This window comes from Eschrichtius robustus, chromosome 8 (assembly GCF_028021215.1).
Source record: "Eschrichtius robustus isolate mEscRob2 chromosome 8, mEscRob2.pri, whole genome shotgun sequence".
Classification (NCBI taxonomy): domain Eukaryota; kingdom Metazoa; phylum Chordata; class Mammalia; order Artiodactyla; family Eschrichtiidae; genus Eschrichtius; species Eschrichtius robustus.
Window position 1 is genome coordinate 89407287 of NC_090831.1, and position 19992 is coordinate 89427278.

Below are 19992 nucleotides of genomic sequence, written 5' to 3' on the forward strand. Positions count from 1 at the left end.
ATTATTTCACCTTAGTCTCACCCTACGCATGAAAATCTGTGAAATCATATATTTGATGCGCTTGTTACACTTTTTCCATTATGCATTAAAATGAATGAACAATTATTTAAAAACCTTTAAAAAGCCAGCATTAATACCTAAATCATCTTCAACACCATACACTGGAAAGCAGTAACTCAGGATCTCCAAGATCCTTTCAGTAAAAGATGAGATATCATCTCTCCTGAAAAATCACAAACAAAGCTTTGCAAATGCCAACAACCACCCCGCCCCAGCAAGGAAGCATCATGGTTCAGACCATCGAAGGGATCCTTTTTAGAAACTAGATTCAAATCATTTAACAGCTGGAAATCAGAGATGACAAAGGGCATGGAGTTGCCTGGGACTTTCCAAAGCAAGAATGACATTCAGAATTCTCTCCCAAGTTCAGATACATGTATTCTTTTCCTCTGTCAAGCAAATTAACATGTGTACTTATTTGGAACAAAATGGTTTGCCAAAATGGACAACTATCCTCTAGTTCAATTCACAAGAAAAAAAATGGCATCTCTAGGATGTGCTACATTAGCTGAGAGGTGGGGAGACATTTTTAAGATCTGTTTCGGGCTAAGACTTGCTTGAATTCCACAACTGAAACTCACAAAAAGCATGTAACAGGCATAACGACACCCAGCCAAGAACAAGAGCACCTGCTCTACCCCCAGCCCACCCCCAGAAAAAGCACATGTTGAAGAATTCTAACACTCAGATGAAATAACCCCCAGTCACCTCACCCCAGGCTGGCAGCAACCAATGCTGAAAATGTGTCACCGCTCCCGCCAAGGTAATGTCACCCTCCTTCAGACATCAGCAAAACCAAAGCCACTATGATATGGAAAAAGACATAAAGAGTATTGTAGACTGGTCATAAATAGAAAAGACCAAGGATACTATTTTGTAAGCATTTTATGGGCCCCAAATATCCAGCCTTTCCATGAGTAGAAACAAGTATAAGTGGTAGTCTATAATAGCTTTGCTATAATATCTTTACTTTTAACTGCAATCATTCTAAAGCCCTTTTAATAGCTGTCGCTTATTCATTTCCAGGCTGTAGCAAATTATAGTTAGAGGAAATGGCTGCTGACAGCTTCCCTTCTTCTGTGAATGGCACGCTCACTCATTCTTGCAAGGCCTGTGGTCCTGCTTCCTGGCACATCATCCAGGAGCACAGAAGTCCTGCTTAAAAGGAACAATAAAGACAACAGTGCCCAGGTTTGCCAATTCAGAGACCTTGGTTACTCCAGCTCTGTCTCACAAGGCCTCTGTATATTCTTTCTCGTTCTGAAAAGAGGAGAAAAATCAGTTTTCCCCATACATGCTCCAAAGGTAGTTTAGCAACATGAAAGATGCATGTTTGGGAAGGGAGAGTGTGTGTGTGTGTGTGTGTGTGTGCTTGTGTGTGCATTGGAGGAGGGTGGGGCAGTGATTTCACTTGAAACGGATTAATATTCCAGGTATTACTAATATCATAAACCTCGTCCTCTCAGGACACACATCCCAGGGAAAAGAGAACTGGGTCAAAGGCACAAAGCAGTCCACAAAAAAAAATAATAATTTTGAAGCTAAAATAGTATTTAATAAGAAAACTAAGTGATCACTTTTGGCACCTGGAAAGTGGTACAGCCTGTCCCCAAATATTAAAATTGGATGAATACAAAAATAACTCTTCAGAGGAGCTTTCAGAACTCAGGCTAATGAATCCAGTTATGTTGCTCCTTAACAGCCTTGATTAAATGGCAGCACTCGACTCTGGACGGGGATGGGGCAGAACCAGTGAACAGCAGAGTATATGCTTAGAGCCCTGTCACATCTATGTCACACGGACGGCAATCAGGAACCAGAACTTTACGATGACATTTCTTTCTTTAACACTGGTTCTTTCTCAAGTCAACATGTAGCCTAAAGATCAAAACAATTAAGTGAGAAGGCACACTGGAGAGACCCCTAGGAAATATTTTTCAGTCTTTATGTTTTCAAAAGTTCAAAGACTCAACAGATGAAAGTACAGCAATACACAAATTAATTGCTGCTCAGGAGATGAGCTTTTTACTTTTTAATTAATGTTCTGTCCTTAACCCAAAAGCAGAAGTAAAACATACAATGTACAGTGCTTACGCACCTCTATGGCGAAGTGTTACCTTTCTCCCTCAGGCTTTCTTTATCCTCCTGAGAATGTGTTTAAATTTAAGATGCAGTCTTGGCAGTGTGTGTAGCTCAGTGATGCAAATAGTGTGGGATGGCGCCACCCAGAACTCTGTGAGTGGGAGGGCAACCAGGAAATCAACTTTCCTTTTCTCAGTGTGACTCTGTTCCGTCCAGAGGATGATTTGGGCACACATATTGTCGGTTGTGTTTTTCAACTGGGGAAGCGAGGAGGCATACAGAGGGAATGCCAAGTCATATATTGCAAGTACTTGTATTTGCAAAACCCCTGAGTTTAAACTGTTAATTTCCAACTTGTCTTCCTCCTCCCACTTCTCTCAATGATTCCATGTCCATCCTGGGGGTCTCAAGGCTACAGGATGGAATACAGTTACCTCTGTAACAGTCAGATATTTGAAAGGAAGGGGCCAGCATAGATTAACCAACTCAATGGGCAATGGCAAACCTGTTGGAGCGATTTGTTTGAAACGTCTCTTAAACCTTTCCCAGAAGTGCTAACAGGCAGAGAGAAGGGTTGATCTTCAGTTTCATACTCTCCCATCTTGCTGTCTTTAAAATGCCCCTTTGGGCACATTCCACATGCCAGGCAATGGGCAGGGCACAGAGGATGCAAAGACAAATATGGTACCCTCATTATACTCAGGAGCTCCCAGGCCAACAGAAGAGACAGAAAAGTAAACAAGCACAAATTGATGAGGTTTGTCTTTCTTTTTTTTGCACAGATGCATGAATTAATTCTCTATGGAGACCAATCAGTCAGAGGTCAGAAGGCTTTCTGCAGGAGACATTTAAGAGGGCAACAGGTTGTAAAGGATGGAGAGTGGAGCTATAGGGAAGAGGCACCTAGAAGTCATCCAGGGATTCCCCAAAGGGGCTTCATATCACAACTGGCTAGGGCAGGAAGTCTTTGCATAAATACGGATTCCAGAACCCACCCAGAATCAGAATTTCTGGTGTTGAGGGCCCAGATTCTAATTCTTTGTAACTACTGAGATGATTCTGAAGCAGCTGACTGATCCAGAGATTTCTGATTGGGATCCACTGATTACATCTAGCCCCCTTCCTCCATATTATACAGCTAAGAAAACTGAGGCCATCAAGGTAGGCGCAGATTACAGTCAGTTCAGCCCTGGGACCAAGACTCTGGCCACTTGACCCTGAATTCCATGCCTGGACCACCAGAGCCTGCAGAGCTCATGAGGTACAACATCTTCCATGAAGCAGGACGTTGAACAATAGCGACAGTGGTTGGTACCTACATGAGAGTACCAGCCACACTGTGTTACTGGTGTGTCCATGACTGCCTCCTGCCCCCCAAAGGGAGGAAAGTCAGTCCCTGTGTATCACCACTCCCCTGGCATCGAGTGTCTAAAGAATGAGTCGATGAATGAAGTCCACAAATGGGGTCCACAAACAGGACTCCGCACAGCATCAGGGAAGTACTGAGAAGGTCACCTGTCCTAGGGACCTTATTTTCTCTAAAGAGAGAAAAATAAGACCCAGGAATCAACTCTGGTAGTGGAAAACACAGTGAACTTTAAAAAGTCATAATGCAAAGAACAGAAAACATCATGAAATTTTCTTGTAGACATAACCTATTCTAATGAAATGGCATTTTTTTTCTACAAAAGTTAAAATCGAGCACGTGTTTCAGAGCCAGTGAACCTGAAGGGTGTGGAAAGATACAGGAATGGTGTATCTTGTTAGTTCATTCGTGATTCCTAATTCCATCCCTTCTAACCAACTGTTGGCCTTGAACACACAATTTTGGAGGAGAGGTTCAAAACGTATATATCCTTTCACATCTATTGCACACCCGCTGGAGCCAAGGAACTCTGTTCCTTGGCAACGTGTTTCACTTTATCATGGTCTTACATGGACACCATTTCCATTTATACAAGAGGAAATGGAAGCTATGAGAGCTTAATGAATTTGCCCACAGCAAGTAGAGAATGAGTAATTTCAAACTCCATCTGTTTAGCTGTGGAGATCCTGCCTCTGTCACTCCCCCAAGGCAGCTCAGCAAAGTGTCTAAGGGAGCGAGGGCGTCAGGCCTCCAGCCAGTCAAGGGTTCTATTTAAGTACCTTCTAGTGTGGCATGGTTCCCATATAGACAGCAGAGTCAAAGCAGCAATCAGAACAGCCGGATTCGCACAGACCTATGGTGTTAGCTAGTTAATCATGGTGTTTCTACAAGTGAAATATATAGGAAGCCTACTACATTCTTACCGGATCTGTAGAAGCAGAAAAGTTCTAGGTCAAGTGAATGAAAGTGTAACCTGAACCATAAAAACAGAGTCGTGGTCCCTCCATCAATTCCCCAACTTGAACCACTTCATAGACCCAAAATCCCTTAAATGAAGGGGAGGCTGGGCCCCCTTGAGGAAGGACCCTGGTACATTGCCAAAAATATATACTGTTAATCTTTCTCCCAGTCTTCCCCCAAAGGAACTGGCAGCCTTTTACTAAGGAGACTGTGCAATGGGGAACAGGAAATAATCAAACCTTTGGGGGATTACTGGTCACAGCCTCTGAACTGACGCTAATTCCAGCAGACCCAGAATGTCCCTGGTGGCCCACCGGTCAGAGAAGGTGCTTATGGAATTGAAGCGATCAATGGGGTCTCAGCTCAGATCCATCTTGCAGTGGGTCCCCAAACCCATCCTGTGGTTATTTCCCCAGCTCCAGAATATATAATTGGAATAGACATACTCAGCAACTGGCATGATCCCCACACTGGGGAAGCAAGGAGTTGTTTGGTTATTTAATTGAAGGAGAAAAGGGCTGTGGAAGGTCTGAGAATGTGGCTCCAAAGGCCCAAATATGCTCCACTTCCAGAGTGAACTCAGAACACTTCAGTTTGGGGTTTACTGTGTGTGTGCTGTTTGGCTTAAAAGTAATGGGCTCAGCTCAGCACTTGAACATCAGGATAAATGGTTCCAGCAATGAAGAGCCGTGACACCTATCAAGTTTCAGTTGCTAGCTGAAACCTTTGATAGCTGCTAGAAAAATAATGTGCAATTTTAGCCTAGAAACATAAATTATAAAGGCCACGGTGCTCTCAGAATATAATAGATAAAATATAGGCAACCACGTATGTGGTAAGGATCCCAGCCCCAGTTTGTGTCATGAATGCCTGGTCGCCCACAGGCCCTGGGAGGAAGGAAGAGAGAAACATATTCTCCAGATTCAACATTGGCTGAACCGTGGATGAAGACACAGAGGGGGTAGAAGTTTCAGGGTTTAAGCCAAGAAATGTTTTCTACATTCTTCCAGCTTATGCTCTTCTAATATCTCTGCCCCATAGGATTTTTTGGTGACTAGGAGAGAATTACAAGCAGACACACGAGGTATAAATACTTCTGCAGACAGTAATGTGATGACAACATTGGTGCCCTCCTCTGGAGCGTTCATTACACGCAGGGTCCAGTGGAATGACAGTAAAGCAGTAACCACTGCCACCACAGGATTAGGGCACTGCAAGGCCAGCGGCCGTTGGTCCTCCACATCTGACATCTGGCCTGGCCCCCGCCTCCATCACAGTGACCTCAGGCAGGACTGGTCTTCAGCAAAACCGAGTTCAACGAGAGTTACACGCCAGCCATCCCCGAGCCACGTGGCCCTGCGGCCCTGACTCAGAGGCAAAGAAGCCATTTTAAAGGGCTCTTCCAAAAGGACGCAGTGGTGCTCACATACACATATCCGAGTGCTTCTCCCTGCAAGCACTGACTGAGCACCTGTTGTGGCCTCAGCACTAGGAATACCTGCCCTCAGGACCTCCAGTCTACTCAGGAACAAAGACAGAAAGCAGAGCGTAAAGAGGCACAAGAGGCACGATAAACGCCAGCACAGGGAAGCACTCCGTGTGTCCCAGGAGGGGATACCAGGAAATCAAGGAAGGCTCCCTGAGGAGGTGACTACTGAGCTGTGTCACGTTGACCAGGGGGAGATGTGGGTTCAGGGCACTTCACTCTCTCTTCTTGCCACCAATTGCCTGATGCCTTTTCTGTGACTTTTCTGTCCTAAGTTTACTCTTAATGTTCATTTCAACCTGATTTCACTTGCGAAGGAATTCTGGGCTCTTACACTCCCTGAGGAATAGCCGTGAGCCCACTCTCTTCCTCATGATCGGTTTCTGAGCAGAATTTTAAGAGGGCACTAGAGAATAGCTTTAAAGGAGACGCCCTCCCCACCAAAGTAATCCTCCTGTATCCCTGGCCCTTTACGTCCCTGGAAACAATTCCGCGTTGTGGCAACTATGGCCTGGTCTCTCCCTTGTACAATGTGCTCAGTCTCCTGCTTCAGATGGCGAAGTAAGCAAAATCCATGGAGGGGCTTCTCACCACCCTCCTCGTCGGGCCAGGCTTCCCCACTACCTCCCTGCCTCGTGGCTTCCTTTGGCACTTACATAAGAAGATTCTTATGAAATGGCTACAAAATGAAAACTAAAATATCAGAGACATAGAAGTAGTAAGCCACAGATCTGAGAAAACAGCTGCATATGAAAGGATTAGGAAATAAATTAGAAGAAACTCAAAGGATTTAGAATCCATTTCAGGTGCACTGCAAGAAAATCCTGCCAGCGTGGGGAGAACAGGTCCAAGTTAAAACCCAGGCAATAAAGAGGATCCAGCCGTTACTGGCTGCCTGATAATGTTCTACCTCGAGGTTTATAATTCTTCTTTCACTCCTTAGCACTTTCTAGGACCAGGCTCCTCAAAGTGGAATCAGGACCACTTGCATTAGAATCACCTGAGGGACTTGTTAAAATGCAATTTCTGGGTCCCCAGCGATTCTTAGGCATTTTGAAGTCTGTGAACCACAGATCCCTGTACTATATCATTCTTAAGTGGTTGCAATACCCATGCTAAATCACTCAGTTAAATTGCTCTTTAAAATTTGAAGGAGACACTAGTGGCTCAATTGATTCTTTTAGAAATTGTTAAGATTCTAAAAGTAGTAATGGTGCAGTCACATTGTGACCGGTTTTAAATGATGTAAAAGTTACACACTGAAGTCAGAAAGATCTTTGCAAAACATAAATGTGGTCACATCACTCCCCTGGATAAACACTTCAGTGATTTCTCATTGCTCTTTTGGTAAAGGCCCAGAGCCGTGGTCCCAACGAGCCCACCTCCTCAGCCTAATCCAGACCTGGAGTGTCCCCTGCCCAGCGTTCTGGTCTTCAGCTCCTTCAACATCCAAGTCCGCCCTTCACATGACCTTCACACACACTAGCCACCCGCAGGGACTCTTCTTTCCCCAGTAAAATCCGTTCTTCCTCTTCCCAGATCTCCCTGACTATATTAATCCCCCTGCTGTAGGCTCTCCCAGCATCAGCCCTTTCCCCCACAGCCCCTGGCACAGTTTAAATGTCACATTTATTTGTGCGATCCTTTGAGTAATGTACATTTCCTCCACTGGTGTCTAAGTAGCCCATGACATCAGCTAAAGGACTATTTTGTTTTCTTCCCTAGGAAGGAAACCCACCATTGTTTATGTATCACCTAGCACACCCATAGAACATAGCTGGTGCTCATTAAATATTTGTGAATGAACAAAGGAATTAAAGAGTATCTAAAAAGCAAACACTGGAGGCAAATGCAGACCCACAACAGCCACCAGGAATTTAAAATACACTCGGATCCCTCTCCTAAAAGTTAAAAGCTCCAGGGTCTCTCCAGCACCCTGAAGACTAAGTCCTATGGAAATTTCCCTTCCCCTGCATATGATACTAGGTACCTTCTTTTGCATTTACCACTTCAAAAGGATGAGCCCAATTCTTCCTAATGCAATTCCTGGATTTTGAAAGGAGAGTGAAGTTCAACATTAAAACTGCTATTATGCCATTTCTCTGGGCCTTGCATTGATCTAGTTATGAAAAATTACCCTAAAGCCTATTCATTGTCTGAAAGATATATGTTGAAATGAAAAGAGACCTGGGGGTTTCCATGATGACTTACTTCTTATATTTGTGTACACCTTCGTGCGTCTTATCATTCTCAGCTCCAGGTGCCAATTCTCAGACTGTTTCACGGCATTTTCAAATGCTAGAATTGTTAGCAGCATATCTGAATGATTTCGAATGGCCCTCAATAAGTTGGCCATAATTACAACACTATCTCTACTACAGTGGAATGATGTTTCACAAGGATATAAACGAATCAAACATTACTGCCCTCTTTTCTCTGCCATCTTGCTGGCAGTAGGCCCTGACTCAGGTAATGAATGGTTTGCTGCCCTGACTGTGCTCTTTTACATGTTCCTGAAGCAAAGCTCTCACAGCAAATTGTTCCCAGCTAAACACAATATTCCAATGTAATGGGTTCAACTGAGGCAAAAATGAATTGGACAAATGGACGGAGACTTGGAAGCAAGAGAGCGTAGCATTTGGTGCACTGCAGAAAATTCGATTTTGAAAGAAGAGTGAAATTCAACATAACAACTGCTATTATACCATTTCCCTGGGCCTTGCATTGATCTGGGCAGCCAGCCTCCCTGACAAGTAAATTTCCTCATCTGTAAAATGGGTCCAAGGTGAATTAATATGTTTGACTCACTGTTAATCTGATATATATTTTGGTATGGATATAATTCTCCAGTGATTTACTGTAAATCTATATTTCACTATAAAAATCTTTTTATGGGTCCTTAAACATTTATTTAACACTGGATCCTATTTAAAGCTCTGCACTTATCCTGATATACAGTAAAGAGGCATTGTCACACAACTGACAATCTAGCAGCTGAAAAATCCATACTTATCACCCTGTATGGGAGAAGAGAAAGTTATGGGGATTTTTATTGTATACTGAAGAGAGTATATAATTTGTCAGGTACCAAACAAGATTTGATTATAGTGATTAGATAAGTGACTTTTCATGACTATAGTAATAGGAGGTGCGGGGACTATACTTTTCAAAGCACAAGCTTGGAGAAGTAGTTTTCATTCGGCACATTTCTCTCCTACACCCATACTTCATGGCAGTTTAGTGTCTACATTGAGGTTTATTTTTTTTTTCAACCCACTCCATAAAAGCCATTACCAGGTGGCGGATGCATGAGCCACTGCTTAATGAGCTGGTGAGCCTGTCAGCTAGTTGTTGCCTTCCTGAAGGAACAGAAAGTAGAAAAGGCATTCAAACAAACTGGCAATAGCCAGACAGAATGAGTAGAAATGGAAACAGGTGGCTTCTACTTAGGTGGCCATAAAATGAATTGTCCAACCTGGGGCACTTCTGAAAGAGAAAAGTTGGTATAGTTAATCATCCTGAGATGACAGAGCTATACTGGGTCTGTGCACTCAGGATTATAGACGTCCTACTTTTATTTTTCTATTTTTCATCTCCAGAATATTTTCTAATCTGATTTCTAGGCTCAGGTTAAAGAAGAAAAATTAATACCTTCCTACCACCCACCTGCCAATGAACATTTGAACCATCCCATACTCACGGGAAGTTCCAAATGATTCAGAAAGGGACATTTACAAAGCGTTATTGGAACAATTGAGCTAACTCCTTAACATACAACATAATCATACGAAACCCAGTTCAACCGAATTAAAGTCCTGCCAAATGCTCCTCCACTATTGCTTCACAAACTGGGGGTTTCTCACTGGGCTCCCATCCACGCTGGACAAGTACAAACAGCCCCCAGAAGGCTGGATTCAAGGAAAGGGAAAGACCCCCAATTAGTAACCTCCATTCTCTCTACCCAAAGTAAAATAATAATAAAACAGTAAAATCCCAGGTTAGTTGTCAATGAATGGGGGATAGAGATCCATTTACAAGAGGTTTTATTTGAGGACCCCACGTTGCTAACATGATTTGTTATGTCAGTTCTTTTAATTCACAATCGATGGCAATTTTACCTGACCTGTTTTTCAGCAGTTTACTTCTGCTGTATTCCTGAAGAAAAGATATGTAAATCAACCTAACAGTCTAGTCAAGATTTTAGGAGGAATTCCCCAAGCTACTTAAAGAAGATAAAATAATAAATGTACGTCTTTAAATGATTTTAGCAACATATTTGAATAAAAAACTTGAATAAAAACTACTGAATTAGTACTAATAACATCAACAATAATAGCAAGTCCAACCCAATGCTTTCGGGGTATCCTACTTCACAATTATTATTATATTTAATTAACTCAGCAACTCCAAGAGGTAGGGACTTATATTATGCCCATTTGAAAGGTGTAAAAACTGAGGCTGAGAAAGGTAATTAACATACACCAAGTCAACCAGACAAGAGAGTCCAAAGATAATTTGAACCCTCAGCCAACAAGTATGTATTTATTTAGCTTTACACCCAAAGACTTTTCCCTTTTTCCCCCAAATCCATTCAGTCAGCAAATCTTTTTTTCATCAACATCAATATCCTTTCCTTCTGGCTTGAATCCAGCTTGGGGGGGAGGGGTTGGCCCTCTGGAATTTGTCTCTTTAAAGGAAGAGTATTGGCCCACTACTCAGACTTGAAGATGGAGTTGCATTTACACAGGAAACACACTGTTTTATTTATTCATTTGACCAAGATTGTGTGTTTAATCGGGTAGGCCTAGAAGGAAAGTGCTTACACCTTCCATCTTTCCTTGGCACCTCCCTCCTGCTGTACCATCTAATCTATCTTCCATGTGGCCTTGGGACTTAGATTTCTTACTGAATTCCAACTGTGTCTTTTCCTTGCCTAAAATCCTTTAGCACTCCTTTCTGCTCAATCCAAATGCCCAGCTCCCAGAAGAGCTGACACAAGGCCTCTCTCAAACATTCTCCCACTACCCTGATGGCTGTATTCCCTGGTCTTACCAGGTTCTTTCTTTTAACACTCAGCTTTCCAGATCCTTCTCAAAGTCACTTCATTGTGAGCTCCTTCCTCTGTGATCTGCACACACTGTAAACACACATTTATCACACTCTATAATGACTATCTATTAATGGATCTGTTTCCCCTCCAGCCCCTTTCACCACACTGTTCATATGAAGTGGGTCTTATAATGACCAGCAAGAGACTTGACTACAGGACATAAAATGCGATCAAAATGGCTGCTGAATGAATGAATGAATGAATGAGTGAAGTATTACGATGGGTGCTGTAAGCCCAACAGTATTTCAATTTAATAATATTTATATGCATATTTAAGTATATGGCACACATTTTAAAAATATACTACAATTAATAAATAAATCTTTATTGTGCTTCTCTCATATTAATCCAGGCAAATGTTTCTCAAAACTCTCAAAGAATGGACAGTAATTGAGAAAGTAGTTCTAAAGAGCTGAAGTCACTTCTTGGCAGTAAAGTAAGTCTAAGGATGATGGAAATATATTCATTCCTTGAGAAAAGTTTTGATTTAATGTGATTTATACTGACTTGCTATAAAAGTGATAAGTACTGGAGAAAATAGGATTTAGCAGGTGATATAATAGTTTCTTTGCTCCTAAAGACCTTTCAATATTGGGAGAGCTACATGGATATATGTGTGTGTGTGTGTGTGTGTGTGTGTGTGTCTTTCTCACACGTACACATACATACACAATACACACTTACTACTTAGTGTATGAAAGGATCAGTCCTATTCCCCCAAATCGAAATTTTTGAATACTTGGTCACTTCCTATGAACGGCCCACAGTTGGAATAACTAGGGCACATGGCCCACTATAAAAATGCTATGAAAATGATGGGGTGGGGCAGTGGTGAGGGTGGGCAGGAGTCAAGTAAAAACCAGCCTTACTGAGTGTTATTGGCATTCACTCTTCACTCAGCCAAAAATACGCAGTCTAACCAAAGTCCCTCCACTGGCTCTACCTCCCAAGCCACATGCCTTCTGGTGGGCAAGGGCAAAGCCAGCTGTGGCTCTGCATCTGGATTAAAGAGCCTGAAAACAGAAAAAAAAAAATTATTTTGAAATGCACTACGCTTCGAAATTAAGGGTAATTGTGTGTAGCAGCCTGGAAAATATAGCTCATCCAGGACTGCTCTGCCACAGAGCCCCACAGCACAAAACGCTGGCTTTCTAAATGCAATCTCAAGCTAAAAAAAAAAAAAGGCACAAAGGGCGGAAGGAAGGGTGGAGGTTTACTGTAGGGCTGTGACTTATACGAAGGCGACTGCCTCGGGGACACACAGCTAATACACAAGCTGGACAACATCTCTCCATCCCTTAAGCCCCTAGATGCTACTCTGCTACAGCAGCCCGACAGCGAAGGTAAATAACAGGTTGACAGATAATTACATAAGAAAACAAATGTGGCAAGATTAGGACAGAAATCTAATGGAGAGAGTGGAAAAGGACTCCACATATAGCAATACCTTAAAGCAATGTCCTGGTCATGCTAATGGAACATCAATATCTATCACCACCCAACTAGCCAAGGCGTATTTTACCAGCAGAGGAGGCATTTCACCCTGTTAACTCATTCCCAAGCAGACATTTCCTTAATCTTGTGACAGAGACCTCTGAACGAGCCCAGCTGAGCTTTGTGACCACCTCCCTCATTTCATTTATCTTATTCACATTACGTGGAGGTTATAGCTAACACAGTAACCAGGGGCCAGAATTCAAGACCTTGTGAGGAAACTGAGACATAAAATCACTAGCTATAGTGTTTTTCAACCAGAGGGTGCCAGGAAGAAATACACATGAAATTCAGACTTGAAAGCAATTTGGGTTAGGGAGACAATTGCAATTATAGGAGGAGAGGAAGCTAGAGAGGAAATCTGGAGAACTAGAGGAAATAAATGAACATAAAGGATGAGACCACCCATCTGTGAATAAACCACCTTAGGGCAAAGGAATAACCAGTAAATAGAAAACTGGGGCACTTGTAACTGCTGTCAAAAGTCTAGCATGTCTGATAGCCCACAGTTGAACTAATTTATGCAAGAAAACAAAACTGTGGTTCTTACTAGGAGAAGGAGGTTAGCAATTGGCAACGTCTGGAGACATATTTGGTTATCGCAACTGGGTGCTGCTACTGGCATCTGGTGGGTAGAGGCCAGAGAAGCTAGTAAACTTCCTACAATGCACAGGACACCCCCCGCAACAAAGGATTATCCAGCCTCAAATGTCAACAGTGCCAAGGTTGAGACTGCCTGATATAAATGGTCCACACAGAATGGGCAATAGCCTGCAGGAAGAAAAAGAAGAGAATCAGTACCCTCAGCATCACCCAAGGGAGAAACCATCCTGGTTAAGAACTCCAGTCTCTGGTTCACTTAGTTGGTATTAATACATGGGGCAGAAGAAGCAAAAATTATGACTAGCTGGAAATTACTCTGTTAAACGTATTCCCTCCCCCAAATTGGTCCCCCCCACACCCCCAAGTGGTTCCATGCTTTTGCTTTCACCATGACTCATCCACAGAGAAAAAAAAATGCTGGCTAAAGAATATGTGTCTATTCCCCTCGGCAAACATCATTCTCATTTTTGATTAATGAATTGCATTCTGGCTTATTCGCTTCAATATCAAGAGCTTGGGTGATGGGCATGCTGTCCCCGAGAGAAGGATCTCTGACTCCCAGGACTAAAGAGGTCAGCTTTAGAATGAGATATCCAAAGGGAGGCACTGGAAAACTTGGCCTCGGTGGTGGCAGACACATCCCTAGGTGCCATGGTAACCCAGGGCACATCCATCAGAACCCAGGGCATTTCTACCAGCATACAGGAGTGAAGGGCCCCCTGGGAGGGCCGCAGCATAGCTCAATGTGGGGATCCTGGCCTCAGACCAGGCTAGTCCAGGAGAACCAACAAGAAGAATAAGTATTCAACACAGGCGTCATGGGGCACGGGCAAGAAACCGCAGGGTAAAAAGAGTCAGAAAAGGTGGGTGTAGGCTCAGATCTACTCTCCAAATATACTAGTGACATTTCATTTCTCCAAGCCACTTCTATAAAATGGGATATGAGTACTATACCAGTTCATCCCCACCATTTCGAAAACAGCATTCCAGGAGGAAGCATGTCAGTCGTCGGCACCCGGAGGAAAATGTTGCATGGATCCTGTGACTTCAAGCCCCCTGGGGCAATGGTCAGTCAGGGCTTACTCAGTCTTGCTGCCCTCAAACCACTGCTCCTTAGCCAGCAAGTACAACCCACCCAACCCATAGCAGTCTTGGAGCCCAGCAATTAGTACGAACGTTTTCCAGTGTTTTCTACTGAGGGAAGTTTTGCTCCCCGCATTAACTGTTAGAACGAAAATAGCCAAAACTGTAGCCTCAATTCCTAAAATTGAGGTTCCAATAATAATCTTGCTCAGATTCTGGAAATCAGTGTTTGTGGGGGCCTAGAACACTGACTGAGACTCATCATCCCATTCTATTTATACATGTGACTAATTTCTCTACTCAGCACTAGGCCAGGTTGTTGCTGTGGTTAATTCTGTTTGATGAGCTAGCATCCCTTCTCCTGCATGGATTCCTACACAATACTTGGCTGTTCACCCCACCCTAGGCCAGTGACAAAATTCTGCTCCAACAGTCCTGCACTTATCCTGCGAAAGCTTAGAAAGCATAGTACTAAGTCACAAGTTCAATTAATCATGGATCAAAAGCGTGATTTGAGAGCTTCAGTTCTGGCTATTATCTATAAGTTCTAATTGTTGACACTCAGACAACCTAAATTATCCAGGGAACCGAAAACTGCAAGCAGTGTTGCGTTGTGCTTGCAGGCTGGCTTTGTTGTACCTAAAAATGCTGTGCTTGGCGTATTCAAAGGCTTTCACGGGCCACACGCATTTCATGGGAGCCACACTCTGTACCCTGGATGGCTGGTCTTCAAAATCCTGATGTTTTGGACAGTACTGAAGTTCTCAGCCTTCTTCTTCTTTGGTTAGCCAGTCCCAAGCCCTGGTCAGCTAAGAAGCTTAATCTGATTGTGTATCACAGCAGTGTGGCTGCCACCAGAAGAGATTACTTCTGTCTTTGCAAACCTCTGAAAGTAATTAAAAGCATGCATATGGGGACCGTGAGGCATAAAAAATGAAAGGAAAAGTCCAGTGAAGTAAAGTTCCAAAGACCTCAAAAGCTTAAAGACCTCAAAAGCTTAAACTAAAACTTGTCCAGAAAAGAGTATTTTCACTCATTTTATTCTAACTTAAAGAGTTATTACAGATAATCTACTGTCTCTCCATATCACTAAAGTGAAAAACATACACTTGGCTCTCCAGCTTTGCCAAGACGTCAGCCTCGGGGCCTAGCAGACCATCAAGTTCTATAAACAGTAGTATTTTAAAAGTTAAGTCAATGACATGCTTTTACTGCATCTGATTCAACATTTGGAAACAGCATCTCTTGCAGGAGATGAAACCAATAGCATTTTGGGGGGCGGGGCGCTAAGTGTTTTTTAAAGTATGGCCCTATGAACCACTTTCATCAGAATCCCTGGCAAATGGTTTAAAATGTACATTCCTAGGGCCTCCAGAATTATTAAAACAGACTTTTTTCATCATGACCCACATTAAGTGATACATTTGACATTAAGATTTGGTGTCCATTTTGTAAAACACTCAATTTTCCATTGTACTCTCTTCAATTTCATGTTTTCAACTGCTGGTCCGGACCTAATAAATTGATATTATGATCCATTCCTAGTCGCAATGCTAAGCTTCAAAAACACTAGACTAATTAATTAGAAGAAGGAGAACTGGAGTTGCACAATTAGCAGCACACACTTGAGGCTTTGTGATGTAGAGAGGGTTTAGTAATTCCCCACCTTTTCCAAGTTCAACAAAATGAATGTCTTACAAATCAAACTACCCACTTGGATGGTTTCAGGCATTGAAAAGTGGTTGCAGGCTTCAGTTACAAACCTTAAGGGTACCCACTGTCTTAGATCCGGACAGGAAATGTCCTCTGTAGGAATGATTACCTCTAAACCTTCAGTGTTAAGAAAGATAATAATGTCAGCAAAGTGTGTGCTCAGAGCCCCTTGGCACACCCCTAGCCATATCCTCTCTGCAAGGCTTCAAAGCACTCCCTTCCTCCACCTTTCCCCACCCATTCACACCCAACACCCAAAGGGGTATATTACTTTAAAACACTCAAATATTGCCCTATCTCAATTTAATAAATGCTTATGATTTAACAGCACTGTAGAAACCCCGCATCCCTTTCCTCTCTTTCATTTTTCTTCTCCTGGGCATTTCTCATCTCTCTTCTCCCCAGCATCTGCCACCCAGCCCCTTTCTGTCTGCCTCTCCTTCTTCCCTTACTCCTCTCCTCTCCTTGTCTCCCATCTGCTGGGGGAGTGGAGTGGGATACAGTGGATGTCTCTGACTTCACTCCACTCACACAGTAATTCCCTTCTTCCCAGGGGAGTCTTTCTTTGGCTAAAGTACCACAGACTTTTAAAAGACGTTCTCCAAGGAGAGTGATGACACAGACAGCAGATCTGAAGCGGTTATGCGTTATTAATAAACTGTTCTGGTTTTCCACTCCCCCAAGGCATCACCTCTCTGTTCCTTTCTTCAGGCTGAAATTCTAAGGGGAGGAGTTTACTCAAGGTAGAAAGGGATCTGCAAGAAGTGTGGCTGGGCATGGGGAGAGGACAGAGGAGAAAAAGCAAAAGCCCGTTACCTGGGCTTCTTACTCGCCGCTGATGCTGCAGTATTTTGTTGGTATACTTCCCTGGTGAGCCTCTCCCATAAAGGCGTATCTTAGTCAGTCAACAAGTATTTATTGAGCACCTACTATGTGGGAACCAGTCTAATAAGTTCTGGACCTGTAAACAAGACAAGGTTCTTGCCCTTGTGGAACTTCCATTCTAAGGGGAGAGACGAACATTAATCAAACAAACAAGTGAATATATAATGCCAGAGGGTAATAAGTGCTAAGAGGGAAAATTGAGTGACTTAAAAAGGACCAGGGAGTGGCTGGTTGCTATTTTATATGAGGCAGTCAGGGAAGCCCTCCTGCAAACTGACAACTGGGCAGTGACCTGAAGGAAGCAACGGAGTGAGCCAACTGGGCACGGCGGGGAGAGGCTCCTTGTGCAAAAGGAATAACACATGCAAAGGCCCTCGTGAGAGAACTTGGTGAAAAAGAAGAATGTAAGGCCGTCAGAGTAGCTGTAGTCAAGAAAGGCAGAGAGATGAGACACGGGAAAGGGGGGAAAAGAGGGATAAGGCCATCAATAGGACCACCCATCCTGTAACCCAGTGACTGCTCCAGGTCCTGAATTCCACCAGACCCAGGTCTGGGCCAGCCTCCCAGCCAGCCCCTCCCTGACACCTACCAAGCTTCTTCCCTAGTTCCCTTCCCTCCTCACACCATCCCCCCTGCACAGTCCCAACACTCTAGGTCATTCCCTCACAATTTCCCCAGAGGACGTACAATCCATCTAATTAAAAACAAACAAAAATGAGTAAAAAGTGTGGTAAGAAATCAACATGAACCTTTAACCACAGCCCTTAAGAGATAGGAAATGTACCAGAGTAAAGAGCAGGTTCAGAAGGTCAGCTATAAGGAAGAAAAGTCTGCTACTTAACAGCAGGGGATCTGACCTTCTAACGCACAGGGCCCAGTTCTGTGAAGTTGATATATAAATACAGGTCATTAATTACTTTTATTTACTAGTTCGGTTACGGCTAGACAGTAACTTTTATTTACTTTTATTTTTTTTATAGACAAAAAAAAACCCAAGAACAACAACTCAGAAATTCTTCCACGGCCCCACACACCACCCCCAAGTCACTGGCAGCCGTAAATGAGGAGCCTGGGGCCTTCCTCCAGAGTCAGAAACCCTTGTCATAGGTTCTCTGAAATCTTAAATATAACGAACCAGATCCGCATCATTTATGGCCAGTGCTGTTAGCAGGCCCTACGTCTGGGGCACTGGGAATCACGAAATATGCCCCGCGAGTCCCCGGAGCTGTCCAGAGGCCTCCAGAGCAGGGTCACTACCGGGGGTCAAGCGCTAGGCTTTAGGTCAACGCAGGTCCCGCCGCCAGCAACCCCTGCCCGGAGCAGCCAATTTCAAACAGCCCCTAGGTGGCAGAGGGTCACTCGGCTCCGGAGCCCCTCGCGGTCACACACAGACACACACAGGCACACACACACACACACACGCTCGCCGCCCTCGCGCGCGCCCGCGGCACCACACGGACTTCCCAATCCCAAACGCACGCGCGCACCCCCGGGCCGGCTGAGTTCTGTATTTCCTCTTCCTCAGAGCTACTCTTGCGTTCTCGGCCGCCCCTCTCTGCTCGGATTCTAGGGCCCCCGAAGCTCGGCTGCCTTCCTTCTCTGCAGGCGCACCCGGTGCGCCCCCTCTCTGAAGTAGGGATCACCCATCGAAGCCCCCCACCTCCTTTCCCGGTCCCACCGGGGACTTCGGCGAGTCCCCGGGAGGCGGGTATTTACTAACAGTCGCCCGGGGCTCCCAGCTGCCCCAACCGCCCCCTCGCGTCCCTCCCGGCCCTCCACGCCTCTAGCCCATCACCGCCCCCTCCCAGGAGCGCGCTCGCCGGGGGATTCCCTTCCATCTGCGAGTGCCTGAGAAAAGCCGGGAGTCCTAGCTGCCAGTCCCTTCTCCCGCGCAGCCTCTCGGGTCTCCAAGCCCACAATCCCACACTCTCCCTGTCCCCAGCCCCCCGGCGCCAGCAGCCCAGCCCTCGGTCAGCCCCCTCCAGCCCGCCCTGACCGAAACATCTCTGCGGGTTCCCTGGCCACCGGCCCTGCGCTCCCTCCTCTGCGCCCCTCCCTCCGCTCCCACTTGCCTTCCCGCCGCCCCCTCCGCCCCGACTTCCCCAACTGGGGCTGAGTGCCCCACGCGCCCGCAGCCTTCACCCCGCGGCCACCCCCCGCCTGCGCCGCGGCGCCCCCAGGGAGAAAACAAAAGTGTCTCCGCGGCGCCCAGAGTCCCCCCGCGCAGGACGCCTCCTCCATGCCCCAGCTCCCTCCCCGGCTGCGCTGAGGTCAGCGAGTCAGGGCGCCGCGCCAGCCCAGGAAACTTTACGAACCTGCCCGGGGTCTTAGGACGGCGGCGGCAGCAGCGAGGGTTCCCAGCAATCAGAGCTCTGGCGACCCCGCGACCACGGAAGGGGAACCGGAGGGTCTGTCACCCAACTCGGGGCCCCGGCGGTGTGAGTGGCTCTGCCTCTATCCCTTGCCCATCCTCGCCGGTTCGCGCTCGCCAGAGCACACGCACTTACACTCCGGGTCGGCTGGCTGCTGCGCCGCCGGCGGCCGCTGCTCTCACTTCCTCTTCCTTCCTCCTGCTGGCCAGAGACACATTTTGCATCTGCAAGGCATCCCGAGATTAGCCGCGAAATCTCCTCCCGAGCGGACGCTGCGGAGTGGCCGCCGTCGCCCCCCGCACCTGCGCCCGGACACGCGTAGTTGGCGCGTTCGCCTCCAGCCGGCGCCCTGACGCCGGCCCACTGCACTTTGCCTGGGGGATGGGGGTGCCCACGACTTTTTGAAGTCCCCCTACTTAAAAAGAAGAAAATGTCAAACACCGTGCACGCCTCAGTTCTGCTATAAATAATATGTGTGCAGAGCATGACTTCTCGGATGAGCTCACACGCGGCGTTTTGCAGGCACTAACTCCGTCACCCTCATAGCGCCACCTCCGGGAGGCCGAGAGTGCGCGGCATCTTTTTATAAGCTTTCAGTTTGGGCAACTGGTTTGGAATTTTGAGGGGAAACTTCGGTGGGCTGTTTTAAAGCTACCTTAAGAGGCTGATGTGTTTGATGTTCTGCCTCGACCCTTGGACGGCACGACAAAAATAACAAGAGAACATTTCCTCCTCCTCACAGTCACCTGTGCATTTACCGACCAAGGGATTTATTTCT

At 45.4% G+C, this 19992-nt stretch overlaps 1 protein-coding gene across 2 annotated transcripts in view; it reads right to left on the minus strand.

Annotated features, from left to right (window-relative positions):
• ELMO1 (engulfment and cell motility 1) overlaps positions 1-19596 on the minus strand; it is a 553192-nt gene extending 533596 nt beyond the window's left edge. The window contains exon 1 of one of the 2 annotated variants that reach the window (XM_068549306.1): positions 19350-19596. The gene's annotated coding sequence lies outside the window, so the exon portion shown is untranslated. Of the gene's footprint in view, positions 1-19157 lie in introns of both variants that reach the window. The other variant, XM_068549305.1, reaches the window with a different exon arrangement.
• Positions 19597-19992: the final 396 nt, after the last annotated feature.